This window comes from Leptopilina boulardi, unplaced genomic scaffold, assembly GCF_019393585.1.
Source record: "Leptopilina boulardi isolate dan_hultmark-lab unplaced genomic scaffold, ZJU_Lbou_2.1 LbouV2_213, whole genome shotgun sequence".
In the NCBI taxonomy this organism is placed as follows: Eukaryota; Metazoa; Arthropoda; class Insecta; order Hymenoptera; family Figitidae; genus Leptopilina; species Leptopilina boulardi.
Genome location: NW_026137767.1, coordinates 3691450 through 3709146, shown reverse-complemented (window position 1 = coordinate 3709146; position 17697 = coordinate 3691450). Strand labels below are relative to the sequence as shown.

Sequence of the window (17697 nt, the reverse complement as noted above, 5' to 3'; positions counted from 1 at the left end):
GTATATTTCGCAGAACGTGTAATACATTACGTAAATGTGCACTTACTTGAATCCGATTTTAACCTACTCATATATATTAAAGGTACAGTTATTTGCAAAAAAAAGTAACGCGTTACCGTTCATTTTTTGAAAATAGTTATACCGTTATTTAAAAAAATGGCATTATTAATCCTATATATAACGATATTTCTTTTTTTCTTTGAATTCAATTTCTGTTGCATTAATTGAAAAATATAGTATAATTTTTTTGTAAAAATAATTTAAAAAATGTGTTTGAATTGCAAGTATAGAGATTATATTTAGAATTAAAACCCGGTAGTCTGATATGCAAGGAAGTCCTCCACTGGAAAAGCTTTCGAGTTCAGCGACTCCTGCTGGTAGATTATGCGCATAATCCTTAGGTACGCATTTTCCTACATAAATGTAGATTGCGTTTACACCGTGCTTATGGCTTACACTGATTGGAGGAGCAAGTCAAGTCTTGCACTGGTCTGACTTTTTATTTGCAAACTTTTTACGATCTACAATATGTAGTCAGAAGTTATTTACGTTTTTAAAAAGCAAATTTAAAAACATATTTCCTTCAGCTGTCTTGATTTTTAATATCCTAAATTTTTAAATGAATAGAAAGAGTATTACTTCCTTTTTTTATTATTAAAACTCATTTTTGGGATACGTTCTTAAATTTTATTTCAATTTTACATTTCAAACTTTGGCGGGTTTTAGGGGAAAAATTATTTACGAAAAATAAGTTTGCTCAGGATATTCATTTGATTTATCCTTTATATGTATAATTTCGAAAAGTGGTGTAAATTTTTATTTCTAGAATGTTTACTGCCTTTTAGTCTTTTTAGCTCTAGCGTAGCAAGAAATAGAACTGGAAACCTTTGCCTCCTTCAACCTTGAAGATTAATAACACGCAACGTTCTTTATTTGTTTAGGTGAAGAAATGCCACAGAATTTCGTCTCTCATAACACCGCATATACTCCAGGTTGTTCTGAACATATCTTGAGGACGTTTTATAAATATCAGCAGGATATTTTAGAGGTCAGCGGTTTAGATATCATCTGATGTTCTATGAATATCCCATAATATTCTAAAGATCTTCAAGGATTTAATTGAGATGTTCTATAAAAATGCCCAGTGAAATGGTTCACGACATCTTGTTTCAGCAATTTCATAATGTTAATAAAATCCGTTTTGAATGAAATTCTAGCTGATCGTTTTGTTAATATCTTTCTACTTAAATACAATGGTTTATTTTAAAATTGCTAGTTAAATCAAGTTTTCTTATCAATATCGAACTGGCAATTTATTCTTTCCTATACACTGAAAAAAAGAATTATTTGGATTAAATAAAAATTATACTTGAATATTCTAATAAATTAAATAATATTGTTTTTAAATTCAAATTTTTAAATTTTCTTATTTTTATGTTTTAGAATAAATTTAGATGAACTAACTCAATCATCTACAGACAAAAAATGTAGACTCAAATCTGCTGCACCCAAAAACTGAGAAAAAATTATTGCTTTTCGATGTTTTAGAAGTACAGTCAATCCTCCACAGTGACGGATCCATCAAAATGACGGTTTGATTTAGTTTGAATCTCCTCCGCAATGATGGATGGCGTAACATGATTTAAGCAAATTTCAGTGCCGTATTCTTTGGGAGTTAAGAAATGAAAAATAATCAAAGATGATTATATATTCCCCCACAGCACCGAAACTTTCCTAAAGATTTATTTGAAATGTTCGGAATATTTAATTGCAATTTTTAGTGAAAATTGTGTAAAGATTTAAATGTTCCACATGAATAAATGTCCAGGAAAGTTTCACAAAGTTTCACACGCAAACATTTATTTTATATACTAACAATTAATATTATTCTTAAGTGAACAATAAAACGGGAAATTTATAAATTTTTATCAATATTTTAATAATAATAATAATAATAAAAAATTGTTTCATTAATTATTATAATAATTAATATAATTATTATCTTAATTACATTAATATGAATATTATTTATAATTTACACCGGACAAATAATTAATTTAATAATTAGTATGTTTTAATAAAGAACGTTTATTAAATTTTACTACGAAAAGTCCCCCAGTGTGTTGCAAACAAAATATGTACAGGGACAGCCCTGGAAAAGTAGTGGGGGGGGGTCAATTAATTTTTACTTGTATCAGAAAACCAAATATTTGAGCGAAATAAATAAATAAATAACTTCAAATAACTAACTATTTTCGTTTCAAATAAATACTTATTTGATGGAAATATTTTTTATTTTTTCTTATAAAATAAGCGGTATACTTATCACTGATATTCAAATTAAGTGAGTATGAAAAGTGTCTCACAATAGTTTGGAATCTTTATATACTTTATGGGGAAATCAATAAATTTCCTATTTAAATAAATATGAAGTAAGCAGAATTTCTATACGTTGTCTATAATTTGCTGAAAGTCTATGACAATTATCGGATAAGTAATTGTATAATAGACAATTGTGATACACGCGTAATATTTTATTTTTACAACTCGTATACACACTTTAACATAATATATATGTACCATGCAGTATATGGCTTTTACCTCAATATAAATCGAAGGCAATTACGTGATTACATGGTGACGTGATAAAAAAAGATGCATCAAACAATCTTATTAAGTGATTACAATTAATGTTTGTAAATTGAACCCTCCATTGATAGCTCTTATAATTTAACATTTTTTCCATCAGTTTTGAAATGAAATTTCCTCCTTAACGTATTTAACTTAAACATTTAACTATATAGTCGGAATTGAAGAATTTAAAAAGTCTGTAAATATGTTTTGTATATAAAAACTAACGATTTTAATTCAAATATTTGTAATATTAAAAATTATAATCGCTTTTAACTTAAATATTCTACATTTTTGACAATATTTTTAAAGAATTTTAATTCTTGATTATTCGTCGATAATCACAAATTTTATAAGTCGATTTTATTAGGTATACCCAGGTGCGAATTTCGGTCGGCCGCCAGAGTTGGTTCGTCGGCCCATGGTCGGCCCAACTCTGGCTGCCGACCGGTCGGCAGCCAGAGTTGGGCCGACCATGGTAAATATTTGCACCCAAAGTTGGGCCGACTATGGCTGCCGACGTCGGCAGTCACAGTTGGGCCGACCATTGCAGCCATAGTTGGGCCGACTATGGGGGATTATGGTCGGCACAACCTTGGCAGCCATAGTTGGGCCAACCTTGGCTGCCATAGTTGGGCCGACCAGGGGGGGTAATGGTCGGTCCAACTATGGCAGCCACAGTTGGGCCAACCATTGCTGCCATAGTTGGGCCGACCATGGGGGTAATGGTCGGCACAACCTTGGCAGCCACAGTTGGGCCGACTAAGGGGAAAATGGTTGGCACAACCTTGGCAGCCATAGTTGGGCCAACCTTGGCTGCCATAGTTGGGCCGACCATGGGGGGGTAATGGTCGGTCCAACTATGGCAGCCACAGTTGGGCCGACTAGGGGGAGAATGGTCGGCATGACTTTGAAAACCGCAGTTGGGCCGACTACGGGGAATGTAGTCAGCATGACTGGCAGCCGAGTATATCGATGGTCGGTATATCAAGGATTACAGAATTATTTTTCTCAAAAGAAACACGATCCCAGGTGCGAATTTCGGTCGGCCGCCAGAGTTGGTTCGTCGGCCCATGGTCGGCCCAACTCTGGCTGCCGACCGGTCGGCAGCCAGAGTTGGGCCGACCATGGTAAATATTTGCACCCAAAGTTGGGCCGACTATGGCTGCCGACGTCGGCAGTCACAGTTGGGCCGACCATTGCAGCCATAGTTGGGCCGACTATGGGGGATTATGGTCGGCACAACCTTGGCAGCCATAGTTGGGCCAACCTTGGCTGCCATAGTTGGGCCGACCAGGGGGGGTAATGGTCGGTCCAACTATGGCAGCCACAGTTGGGCCAACCATTGCTGCCATAGTTGGGCCGACCATGGGGGTAATGGTCGGCACAACCTTGGCAGCCACAGTTGGGCCGACTAAGGGGAAAATGGTTGGCACAACCTTGGCAGCCATAGTTGGGCCAACCTTGGCTGCCATAGTTGGGCCGACCATGGGGGGGTAATGGTCGGTCCAACTATGGCAGCCACAGTTGGGCCGACTAGGGGGAGAATGGTCGGCATGACTTTGAAAACCGCAGTTGGGCCGACTACGGGGAATGTAGTCAGCATGACTGGCAGCCGAGTATATCGATGGTCGGTATATCAAGGATTACAGAATTATTTTTCTCAAAAGAAACACGATCCCAGGTGCGAATTTCGGTCGGCCGCCAGAGTTGGTTCGTCGGCCCATGGTCGGCCCAACTCTGGCTGCCGACCGGTCGGCAGCCAGAGTTGGGCCGACCATGGTAAATATTTGCACCCAAAGTTGGGCCGACTATGGCTGCCGACGTCGGCAGTCACAGTTGGGCCGACCATTGCAGCCATAGTTGGGCCGACTATGGGGGATTATGGTCGGCACAACCTTGGCAGCCATAGTTGGGCCAACCTTGGCTGCCATAGTTGGGCCGACCATGGGGGACAATGGTCGGTACGACCTTGGCAGCCAAGGTCGGTCCAACCTTGGCTGCCATAGTTGGGCCGACCATCATAAAGTAAATTTCTCTCCTACCATTGACAAATGTAAAATGTTTTTGTTAATTTACTTGTAATTGATTAATTTAAAAAGAAAAAAGGTTATATGTGATTAATTTATTATTTTGAATTACTAACTTTAATTTTTTTCAAGCTGTAGCTTATAACATTTATTTTTCTCCGTGACTCATATGTCATTGCGTAGTGTAGTGGTTAGCGTATTAGACTGCGGTGCGTTAGGTTGCGAGTTCGATCCCTGCGAGCGTTAAAAATTTTAATTTGTATATATGTATGTTTACGATTGCGTTTAGTGTTTAAGTATATAAAATAAATGTATAATGAATTTAAAATGATTACTAATATATGTTATTTGTATAACAAATTTTTATATTTTAATGTTTATGGTCGGCAAAATTTTAGCTGCCAAGGTTGGCCCAACCATGGCAGCCATAGTCGGGCCGACTATGGCTGCCGACCGTCAAGTTGGATGGTCGGCAGCCAAGGTCGGCCCAACTATGGTACCCATAGTTGGCCCGACTTAGTCGACCATAGGTCGGCCGACGTTATCAATTCGCTAGTTGGCCCGACCATCGGCAGCCATAGTCGGGCCGACCAAGGCTGCCATAGTTGGGCCGACTATCATAGCCGACGGTCAGCAGCCATAGTCGGGCCGACCATGGCAGCCATAGTTGGGCCGACCTCGGCTGCCTTAGTCGGGCCGACTATGGCTGCCGACCGTCAAGTTGGATGGTCGGCAGCCAAGGTTGGCCCAACTATGGCTGCCATGGTCGGCCCGACTATGGCTGCCGACCGTCGGCAAGGATGGTCGGCCCAACTAGGGCAGCCTTGGTCGGCCCGACTATGGTACCCATAGTCGGTCCAACTTAGTCGACCATAGGTCGGCCGACGTTATCAATTCGCTAGTTGGCCCGACCTCTGGCTGCCCGAGGTGGGCCGACCATGCACATGGTCGGCCCGACCATGGGCCGACCGACAATTCGCACCTGGGTATGATGGTGAATATTTTTATAAGATCTGTTACAGATATTTTGATGTTAAATAATTAAATTATATATTAACGTTCAATTTTTCTTAGATTCACTTTTTTCAGAAATTCAAAAGGAATCTATAAAAAAAATTTTAATTTAATCCTTAACTGACACAATTTCGCGTTCGAATGTAAATAGCACAACAGATCTGTTAGACCCGAAGTATTCAAACGTGTATTGTACAGCCGGTATTGAATATTTTTGCACAAAAATTTAATCTGAGGTAGCTTATGGTGTATTTTTTTAAAATGTAATTAGTTTTACAGGGATTAATTAATTTTAAGTTAGTTAAAAAAATTGTGAAAAATAAAAACGAAAAATGCGTGTTTTTACTTAAAAATTCATGAGTTATTTAAATTTTAATATTATGACTTAAAAACTTAAAGTTATGATGTATTATTCTTTAAGGAAAAAATTATCACAACAACAGGACTTGCAAAAAAGGTAATTATTTTGCTGAATAAAATGTGATTTTTTAGGTTAAAATAAAAAATTCATAATTATTAATGTTTAAAGCTAATTTTTTTTTGTATGTAATTAGTTGTATCAAAAAACTTACAAAATTAATAAGAATATGTCAAACCAACATATTAAAATAAAAAAAAATATTCAAAAGCTACACATTCAATTAATTTGAGCTCGAAAAAATTCTCGGGTCTACTACACCCATGGTGCTACACAGAAAAAACTTGGACTCATTTTTGTTGCAACTCATTTTCTTTTGGGTATCGAAATGAGTATGGGACAAACTTCATGTTATTCAAAATGATATTGGCTGGAATTTCAGATTTCTAAGTTGGCATCATAAGCAGAGTAATTTTGTATTTCAATTATTGTTTCTAATATTTCAACAACACCAGAAAGATTATTTTGACCAGTATGAATATTTAGAAGTTTTTAAATAAAAATTATTTATTATTATTTACGTAGATAATAATTAATTTCATAAGTTTTTAAATTTACCGCTATTATTTAAGTTGGCAGTACCGTTCCTGTTGTCAAAACACATGTTTTCATTTTTCTAACCTAAAAACATATTTCCTTTATTATTTTATTACGCGATTACAAGCAATTTTTAATCAAATATATTAAGTCTAGCGTGTTATTTACTTCTTTGTAATTATTATATTTCATGTTTTTGTGCAAAATTATTCGTTATTTCACAATATTTTTCCATTTTTCTTTTTCTCAAAATGAAACTTGCCTGTTTCATTTTGATACTTTTACCTTAGAACTCGAAATGAGACAACCAGTTTCATTTTTGTTGCGAATCAAATTGAGTATAGAATCTATACTCAATTTGAATTCAGGTTTTTTCTGTGTAGTTAAGGGTTAATTAAGAAATTTTTTAAATGCTATTTAGAAAAATTAATAATTGTCTAAAAAAAATTTATGTGCTCAAATTTTCGAGTTATGAATTTTTAAAAATCTGATTTTTTCGAGTTTTTTTAAAATACACCTAATTTCAATGACATCTAACTCTAAAAGCATTAAATTTACGAATTATAACCAAGATACAAAAACGTTTCAGTTTTTCATCGATTTTTAAAATATGTTAATGAAAAATTTTTTTGAATTTGTTTATAAAAAAAGAGATTTTTTATAAACAAATTAAATTTTTTTAAATTTAGGGGAGATTTAAAAAAATTTTTTTTTATTTTTACTCACATGAAAATAAGAGGAAAATTTTGTAATAAGTTTTGGAGATGGCCTGATGATCTTTTTGTTTATATAATTTGTTTAAAAAAAAATTTTTACTTTTTTTCGTCTTTTTTTTATTTTTCGAAATGAAAAGTGTTTTGGGTACTAGGATCTTTTAGTAAACTCATAGAAAAGCAAATTAGGATACATTTTATTTTGAAAAATAAAAAAAAAACTAAAAAAAGTAAAAATTTTTTTTAAACAAATTATATAAACAAAAGGATCATCAGGCCTACTCCAAAACTTATTACAAAATTTTCCTCTTATTTTCATGTGTGTAAAAATAAAAAAAAATTTTTTTTAAATCTCCCCTAAATTTAAAAAAATTTAATTTGTTTATAAAAAATCTCTGTTTTTTATAAAGAAAATCAAAAAAAAAAAAATTTCGTTAACATATTTTGAAAGTCGATGAAAAACTGAAACTTTTTTGTATCTTGGTTATAATTCGTAAATTTAATGCTTTTAGAGTTAGATGTCATTGAAATTAGGTGTATTTTTAAAAAAACTCGAAAAAATCAGATTTTTAAAAATTCATAACTCGAAAATTTGAGCACTTAAAAAAAATAAAAAAAATACGTAAACCTTTTTTTTCTATTTTTTTTTCTTTTTTATTTATATTTCCTGCGTACACCTTTTTAAGATTTTTACGCTCTCTATACCCCATCTTTAACCCCACCTAAACCTTTTTTTTTTTATAAAAATCGAAAAAAAAAAATATATTTACCGAATTTAAAATGTCATATATAAATCTCACGTGGAATCGCCCATATAGATATAGTGTACACAAGGAACGTTGTGTTCACGTTGCCTTTGTATAATATATATATATATACATTTTTTGCAATAATGGGGACCCTAGGGCAGTTGCCCTTTTTGCCCTAAGGTAAATCCGGTCCTGAGGGCTTGATACGTTACTTGGCGTGGTTCCTGATACGTATATATATATAAGAAGAAAACAGTAGCCTTGCAGGCATAAAATTCAGATAAGAGTTAGATACTTTATTCTTGTTCGATAAAGTGAATATCTAGTACCTTATTGTCTTTCATGTAAACATTCTTGTATTCCTGAGAAAGATATGTAATCACATTCTTCTCAGTTAGAAAAGAAAGAAAGGTTAAAAAAACTACATACATATATAGATGTTCTTTTTATGAAATCTAAAAAAGTATACTTATCAATTCAGAAAATTTATTGTATAAATTTTATTTCTCAATAAAATAAAAGAAATTTCTATTAAATAGAAAAAAATATAGGTTATTAATTTTTCATTTTCCATCATTAATTATAAAATCAGATTAAGTGCTAAATCCAAGACGGCTCAAAACACCGTCTCTTGAATATTTCTTTGTGGAAATAATATTGTAACCGATTATTTGAATCATAAATAAATTTATTTTTCAGTGTATTGATTCTCTAAAAATCAATGACGATATACCTCATTGTATTACAGAGAAACAAATTCAATAATTTATATTCAATAACATAGAAAAAAAGCAGTAGTAAAATATATAAATACATAAATACAAATGCATAAAAATATTTTCTACTAAGAATAAAAGTGTCAAAACAACATTTAAATATAGTCAAATATAGTCAATGCTATATAGGGACAACTTGAGTTATAAAAAAATACTTGCCAGAACTAATAATAGAACATGAATATAAGAACAAAGTATCAATAAAATTTTCAATCAAGTGGATTAATTTAATCTCGGCCCCTTAGGTTACGACGCTCTTGTATATATATATATATATATGTGTTTATGGACATCCACTTATGTGTAGGAAAGAAGTATTTATAGAGTTGCATTTTTGTAGAGTAGTTTCTTTTTTGCGAGGATTCGCAGCCGTGAGCACCGCCTCAATGCGACCAGCGCAGAAAAATTCTTGGACCATAAGAAAAGGACTGGAGGGTTGGTAGAGAGGTATCTCCTCTCTCTCCAGACTCGAAAAGGAATTTACATTTACAGTACACCCGACGATTATTCCTTCACGGATCTCCCTTATTCTGAAACGTGACACTTGCAAAAAGTTAATTAGAAAGAGATGCCACTTTGGGAATTTAAAATAGATGACTTTTTACCTCAGATAACTATTTTAACTCAACAGTATATATTTTTCTGTTAAAACTTACTCCACTTTTTATGTTTTATATACATATTATTTTTACTTTTCATTAGGTATTTCCTGCTACGCATTCCTACACGTTTAAAAGTTGTGTGAATTAAATATCACTTTTGATATAGTCTTTCACACAAATCCTAATCAGCTCAGAGAAAGGAATTCAATTTGATTGAAATTTAAACTATTCCCAAGATATGATTACTGCTAGTCATATGAGTTGGTATAATAAGGTAAATATCTAATTTCATTAAAATTAATTTGTGCATGTCAAATTTAAATTAATTTCCATAATTCAAATTTTGAATCACCGAATTATATAAGTTAGTAATTTGCAAAAAAAAAAACTATAAATTTTTGATTACTGAGAATTCGTTTACTATAAATTAGTAAAAATTTCTACTAATTTTTATTAATATTTCACTAAAATTTTAGTGAAAAAAATTACTATATCAAATAGTAATATTTTACTAAAAATTAGTGTAAATTTTTACTAATTTGAATTAGTCAACAAATTCTCACTAATTTAAAATTAGAAACAAGACTTTAAGGACACGTTTATACTCGGGAATACAGATCTCCAGAAAAAATATTTATTTGACATTTAAAAAATTAAAATATTATTATTAATAATATCCACTAGAGAAACAGATACTAAGTTTTAAGAAAAAAATTTAAAAATTATTTATTTTTATATTTTGCATTAGAACAAAAGTTTCTTCATATATATCGCTTCTTTAAAATTTTTTGAAAATGATCCGATTTAAATGAATCATATCTTATTTTCTTTTGAAAAGTGCATTTATTTAAAAATCCCTGCAGTGAAGACGTTATTAATTATTTTCTAAACAAAATAAGCAATAACTTGCATTTAAATCGGATCATTTTAAAAAAATTTAAACGATGTAATGAAAATTTTAATCTTATGCAAAATATATAAATAAATAATTTTTGAGTTTTTAAGTTTTTTCTTAAAACTTAGTATCTGTTCTTCCAGTGGATATTTATTTATTTATTTATTTAGAATTACAGACGGGTGATAAACCCATTATAAAGTTTAAATTGTAGACAATAATTTTGTCAAATAAAAAAAAAAACAACTAAAGATTAACATATTATGGCCATAGTTATTATAAATTATTATTAAATTTTAAGAACGGTTTCACGCAGCTTAGCAGTAAACAGTAAAGATATTATTATTAATAATAATATTCTAATTTTTTAAATGTCAAATAAATATTTTTTCTCGAGATCTGTATTCCCAGGTATAAACATTCTTAACAATTTCAAATGAATTTTTATTATAATTAATACACTCAAATTTTTTAATATTTATTAACATTTTAATAACATTTTATTCAAAATTTTAACATTTTTAATTTTTCACAAAAAGCAAATTAAAAAAAAGTTACCCCTATTTTTTCTTTTTTGCAAAATAATTTGTTTATCTAATTTATTTGAACAATTTAAAAAAAATCGATTTATAAAAACCAATACTGCCATTTGATAGAACGTTGAAAAATAATTAATAATGAAAAGGCCTTTTACAGCCGTACAAGGCTTTTTCATGATAAAATGATAATTGTTAAAAGCATTTAAACTTACTAAAAATATTTCAATTTCGAGTACTTTAATAATTGATTTTAAAAACATATAAATAAAATAATAAAAAAGAAAAATATTTATTTGTCAACTTGATAAAAATAGTTAGTTAAATAATTAAATTAACGAGAGAATAAAATTTATTTTACTTAAAAAAAAGGAATATTTCTTTGTGTGATTTTCGATTAGTGAAAAAAGTCATGAACATAAATAACGGATCAATGTGTCGACAAAATTATTTAGTATTCTTTTGGAAGATGTGTCATCCGCTTCGCGAATCAATGCGACTCTTGAGTGTTAAGTCTTTGAAGAACAGTCACGATTCTCCATTAATTTTCAACGCCTCTCAATCAGCTATCGCTATATAGCAATGAAGCTATAACGCTGAGGAAATAGATACTTACTCCATAAATGTTAAATCGGCCTTTTTATAGCTTCTTTTCCGCCTCTTTTTACATCATTTGCATCTCTTTTTCATTGAGGAAAAAGGAGATGATAAAAACTATCAATGACGTAAATTGCTAGGTTTTTGTGGCAGGATAGAAAAGATCATAAAACCGAATTAGTAGCATGCGATGCTCAAATTATTATATTTTCTTACAAACAAGCTTGCTTAAGGAAGAGATCAACGTCTTTCACAACACTCTAAGTGCGAAAGTTTTAAGCGTTTTTTTTATGAATATTAACAAAAGAGATATGTATTATTTACGGTGTAATTTTTTGTTGATTACACAGCACTTTTTAAAATAGACAATGATGAAGAGTGGGAAACAAATTTAAATGATTGGACAACATTTGCAATGGTTACTGGACCTTGGAAAGTATATCAAAGTTAGTAGCTGGATTTATAGAGGTCGATGGAAATATATAAAAGAGAATATAAAGTCAAATTAAAATATCTTTTGTCCTTACATTCATGATCCGAATTGTTTAGATGACTTGATCAAAGAGGGTTACATATAACGTATGCTCCAGAGGCTCTTCTATATTTAAAACAGATTTTAATAAAGCGTGAATACGGAAAACTCAGTGATTTTGCGATCCGAAAAATATTTTTGTTTCTATTGGGTCATGAACTCACCACCGGTGCGTCCTGTGTGCTCAGTGACAAGAATTAGTCGAATCCGATCATTTTTTTTATTGTCTGATATATACAGAATCATAATCAGCGACCACAAAAACCTATAAATGTCTATGATTTGCGGGAATTAAACAAAAAATAGAGATATTTAATATAAAAACGTTTCAAAATCTTTAAACGCGAAACAAGATTTTGTAAACTGGTGGGCATCATAGCTTCTAATCTGTTCAACCAATTAACTTCGGGTTTGCATCTAATAAATGCAGTAGAACTTTCATTGAACAGAACAAAGCCATTGTTAAAAAGCATATTTATAAACTTAACAATTCCTTGGTTGTGCCCAATGAAATTTCTGCTATACTCATATTCTGTCAAATGAGATAATTCTGTTAAATAAAATTTATGTTGAATGGTATTTCTGTCTAATAAAAGTTTTATCCAACAGAAAGTCTGGTACCTAATACTTTTTGTTCAATTGAAATTTTGTCAAATAAAATTTCTGTCATATATGAACATTCGGAAATTTTACTATGAGTCTCCTACTCATTGTAAAAGAATTTATCGTTCTTTAGGCTCCGACTCGAATCACATAAACTTCATTAGATTCCTTATCTATAACTGAAACATCTCTACTTGTAGAACGGATCTTGGCTACTCTGATAAAAGTGAGTTAGTGGATTTTACCATTCACTATTGTAGTAGATGATAAAATCCACTAACTTATTTCTATCAAATTTTCAAGGCAAATACCTTGCCTTGTAAAATCGATCGGTAAACAATTCATATTCTTCTGTCAGACAACAAAAATAGAAAATCATGCAATCAAAGTACACGGAAAGAAGGTAGGCACCTTGATTTTCAGAGCTTGTGACGTTGTTTGACGGTGCGAAATACTGAGAATTACTTAATGCATGCATCGTACCAATCAGTGTTGACACAGTAATTTGCAGTTGTAATACAGTAAAATCCATAATAGTGCCTATACACTGTCAATCAGCATGCTTTGACAGTCTGTTTTGCAGTGCAAGATCGTGCATTGGGTTTTCAAGTTAAACCTTCTTTCCGTGTATGTCAAAATGTATTGGTTAATACACAATTATCGGTTAGTCGTTTTACTCATCCGTTTTGTTTGCATTTAATCTGATCAATAATATTCTAATTTGAAATAAGTCCGGAGGAATCCGGAAGTTTTATGTATAGGTACAAAATCAGCAGTCATCAGTATGCACAAAAATCTGAATCTGAAAAGAATTTGAAATAATCCAAAATCTGTATGTAAGGAACATATATTTAATCTGTATATTAAGTTGAGAATGTGAATGTCACATAATCTGAAATCAACTCGCATCGATTCGGATTAAGTCGGGTCAAATATTTGAATTTAAAGTGATTCCGGAGTTTTCATACGTGCACTGAAAAAAATTCCTAACCCCCGTATATCAGGAATTGACTAATTTGCCTGGTTACGAGAGGAACCCACTAGGCAATCTTATGGTCAAAGTTGATTTCGACAATTAGTCGGAATGACTAGGGAAGCTTATCAGAATAACCAGGTATCTTAGTTACATTGGCTAGAATCACTTTGACTAATTAAACTTTAGCAAAATCGACTTTGACAATATTAACCAAGCTACATAACTGAATTGACTAGGATGCTCGGTTACGCTGACTAGATTTCAAGTTGCTATGGTTAATAGTCATTAATGCGAAGTAAATTTTTTTCAGTGTGCAAAATCCGCGCTATCAGTTAGCAACATGATGAAATTATTCAGATGAAAAATCTTAATCCGAAATCTTAGGGAGAAATCCTGTATTAGTCCACAATAATTTAAACAAATTAAATTATTCACAATTGTTCCAGACTGTAGCGGCACTAAATGCTGCTTATGAATATAGATTTCGAATTATTCCACTCATACTTTCGAATTTGAATATTTGACCAAACCAAATTCGGAATGTTAAGCACTTATAATACGGATTACTTAGGATTCATATTATTGTGCGAACTGTATCCTGATTTGCGAATTCCGTATTTTTCAGATTCATTTCTGATTAGGATGTTAGACCACAGCACAATAAAACCGAATTGGATAATCCCAGAATGAAAAATCGGAGTAATGCCAATGCTTACGACCACCGAGGTATAGATCTGGAGGAAAAATAGCATTTATACAGATAAAACAGTTTGATCCAATATCCAATATGGCGGACGAATTTATAAAAATTAATCAGCTTTGCCTAAAACTTGTTTATTTGCGGGTTTTTGGGGTCACTGATTACAAATTTGATGTCAACATTTTTAAATTCAAAAAAACGAATCTAATATAGCCGACATCTTAAAATATTCATTGATTTCGCTTTAAAATCCCCAAAAACCCTCGAGTAATGGGTTTCAAGTAAAACCGATGCTTTTTAATTAGGAACTAAATGTTTTTTTTCGTAATGGACCAAAAAAATGTATCATGGCGAATATTTTAAAAATTTAGGTTTATCTAATAGGTGCCAAGTTTGTTCAAATTTTGAATTAGCACAGTGATTACCAAGTCGGTATCATACCGGTATGGGTAATTTGTTGCCTCTCACAAACCAAACCTTTAACCGTATTAAAAATTAACTACTTGCGCAGTTTTGCGCAATTTCTAATACGAAATGTTTAGTATTAAATAATTAATAATAAATGCGATTTAATAGTTTGTATTTTCATTTTGAAGTTACTTTCAATTAATTTAATTAATTAAGACATTGTTCCTAGTTTGACTTTATAAGCTTACACTGAAAAAACGATATTCTAGATTTAAGAACGCCTACTTAAATATATAGGAGCCACAAATATTCCCCATTTAAAGTAAGTGGGATATATTCTTACAATAAGTAATATATATTCTTATTGTATGAATATTCGTGGCTCCTATTTAAGTAGGCGTTCTTATAATTATCTAGAATATCGTTTTTTCAGTATATGTATTTATTTATACCACAAGCAGGCTTAGGGCCAGTTTCACCAACTTCGGTTAAAAGTTAATCAGCGATTAAATCTCTAACCGACCAATCATGAGCGGTTAAATTGGATTTAATCGATAATTAACTTTTAACCTATGCTGAGTTGGTGAAACTGTCCCTTAGGTTGGTTATTTATGTCTTTAAATTTTGTCTTTCAGATTTTCATTAATTGCATTTTGCATATTTCAGCAATCTGTTTAATGTACATGATGTAACATAATTAATTAATTAATATGTTATGTAATTAATGTTATCCTACCTGTTGTCAACTGCCCACATAGCACGACTTCTTGCTGGGAGGTTACTGTAACGATATCTGTAGGGTTTGTAAGGTTACCGTGTAAGCCTGCAGTAAACTTGAGGTTATCTTAAAACTTCCGCCTTACAGTAAGCTTACACAGTAAAGCTAAGGTAAGCTTACACAGTAAGGTCGTGGTAAGTTTACATGGTAAGGTTGTGGTAAGCTTACACGGTAAGGTTGTTGTAAGGTTACTGTTAATATAAAGTAATATGAAAATATATTAAAAATAATTATATTATATTATATATTATATTATAAATTTTTTTGTATAAAAAATTATATATTTGGTAAAGTACTTTATGAACCCCAATAGGGTTTGTCAAATAAAAGTTACTGCGCAGCCGTATGTGCCATAGAAAACTACTGCGCATAAATATTAATAAATTTTATTTATTAACAACATTCTATGTTTACAGTAACCTTACATCAACCTTACAGTAACCTTAAAGGAAGCTTACAACTACCTTACCATGTAAGCTTACCACAAACTTTACCATGTAAACTTACCACGACCTTACTGTGTAAGCTTACCTTAGCTTTACTGTGTAAGCTTACTGTAAGGCGGAAGTTTTAAGATGACCTCAAGTTTACTGTAGGCTTACACGGTAACCTTACAAACCCTACAGTTATCGTTACAGTAACCTCCCAGCAAGAAGTCGTGCTATGTGGGTGGTGATATCATTTTCGACTTTGATGATACCAAGTCGGATAATGATGGACTTTTTTACATAAAGATTTCGGAATACTTTTGGTTAAAATTCTGGAAGTTATCCGAAACAGTTAGGTATATTTTGGTCGTCTAAAATTAGTCCGATGAATATTTAAACTATATAGTGAATGTGGATTTTTATTTACAGTCTGGTCAAATCAGAAATTAATGCGGTCAGTATAACTATAGTAAATCCGTAATCCGAATTGGATTGGGCTGACTACAGATTAGACATTAATTCCTGATTTACTATATAGTTACACAAACCGGGAAAACTTCGGACTTATAGCCGGACTAATTCCGCAGACGACAAACACTTAACCATAAACTGGACTGTTTCCAAATATTATTATTTCGGATTATTCCAGAATTTTAATCAGGGAATTTTATATATAATTATAAAAAAAATTTCCTAAATATTTATCTGAAGAAATGTTTTTATTTTTCCTGGAAAATTTTCTAACTTTTCTTTTTCATTAAAAAATCTAAATGCATTTTTACACTTATATTCTATATATATATTATACTCTCAATGATGAAACTTTTATGTGGTATACGTTCTTAACAAAAAAGAAACTCATATATGTTTTTCTGACAATAAGGTTGCAATTACTATTTCTTAATTAAAAATTTGATTTATTTTTAAAGAATGTCTAACATAAATACTTTTTGCCTATAACTATAATTAAAGTTACTTTCCTTCTTTTAAAAATGTGTATTGTTTCTTTTTTGATACTTTATATATTCATAAATATATCTGTCACGAAAATTGAAATTCAGAATTTTTTTTTGCCAGTACACCTTGAATCACAAAATTTACATGACTTTCAGTCTCGTTCAACGATATTACCCTATTTCAACATTCCATATATAAACCATAGAACTCATTATCTATTGTTTTCTTGTGCAGAATACAATATATACTATTCGCCTTGAAGAATTTTACGTTATGTTTTTAGGAAAAAAAAATGGTATTTTTTACATTAACAGCGTAAACTTAAGCCATACATCTTGTAAAAAAATGGGTGGCCTACTATTTCCGACGATACTTTATATATTCGCCAGCAAAAAAAAAAAAATTACGTATTCTTAAAGACATAAACTTTACACCTCTTATGGCTCGTTCCTATAATTCCATAAAGAGACTTTCCTTCATGGCGAGCTATACAGGCATTGAGCTCACTGACTCGAATCCTAGCCTATAGGTTGTGTACAGTGGAATAGTGCTATAGAGTCTTGTACTCGCGATGAAGAGAGAGAGAAAGAGTGGGAGGAGAAAGGCGTTAGCAAAATGTGTGAGCGAGACACAAGATTACCGAGAAGGAAACGGATGAGAGTTAAATCCCATGGCGTATGTATTTGTGAGCGTGAGACAGAGAAAAAGATAGAAGCTATTCGCTCAACCAATCCGAAGTCACATTCACGATGACGTTGTCTGGTCTCACGTCCAAGTCCCACGAAAAGTCATCTTCTGGTACCAGTTCGTTCGCGGT

The 17697-nt window shown here is 31.8% G+C and overlaps 1 long non-coding RNA gene across 2 annotated transcripts; it reads left to right on the top strand.

The window, feature by feature from the left end:
• Nucleotides 1–3501: 3501 nt before the first annotated feature.
• LOC127279004 (uncharacterized) lies at nt 3502–5027 on the top strand. Of its 2 annotated transcripts, none has more exons than XR_007842582.1 (2): nt 3502–3663; nt 4398–5027. It is a non-coding gene; the product is annotated as an uncharacterized LOC127279004 (long non-coding RNA). The 2 variants fall into 2 exon arrangements; XR_007842581.1 differs by lacking the exon at nt 3502–3663 and adding an exon at nt 4147–4315.
• Nucleotides 5028–17697: the final 12670 nt, after the last annotated feature.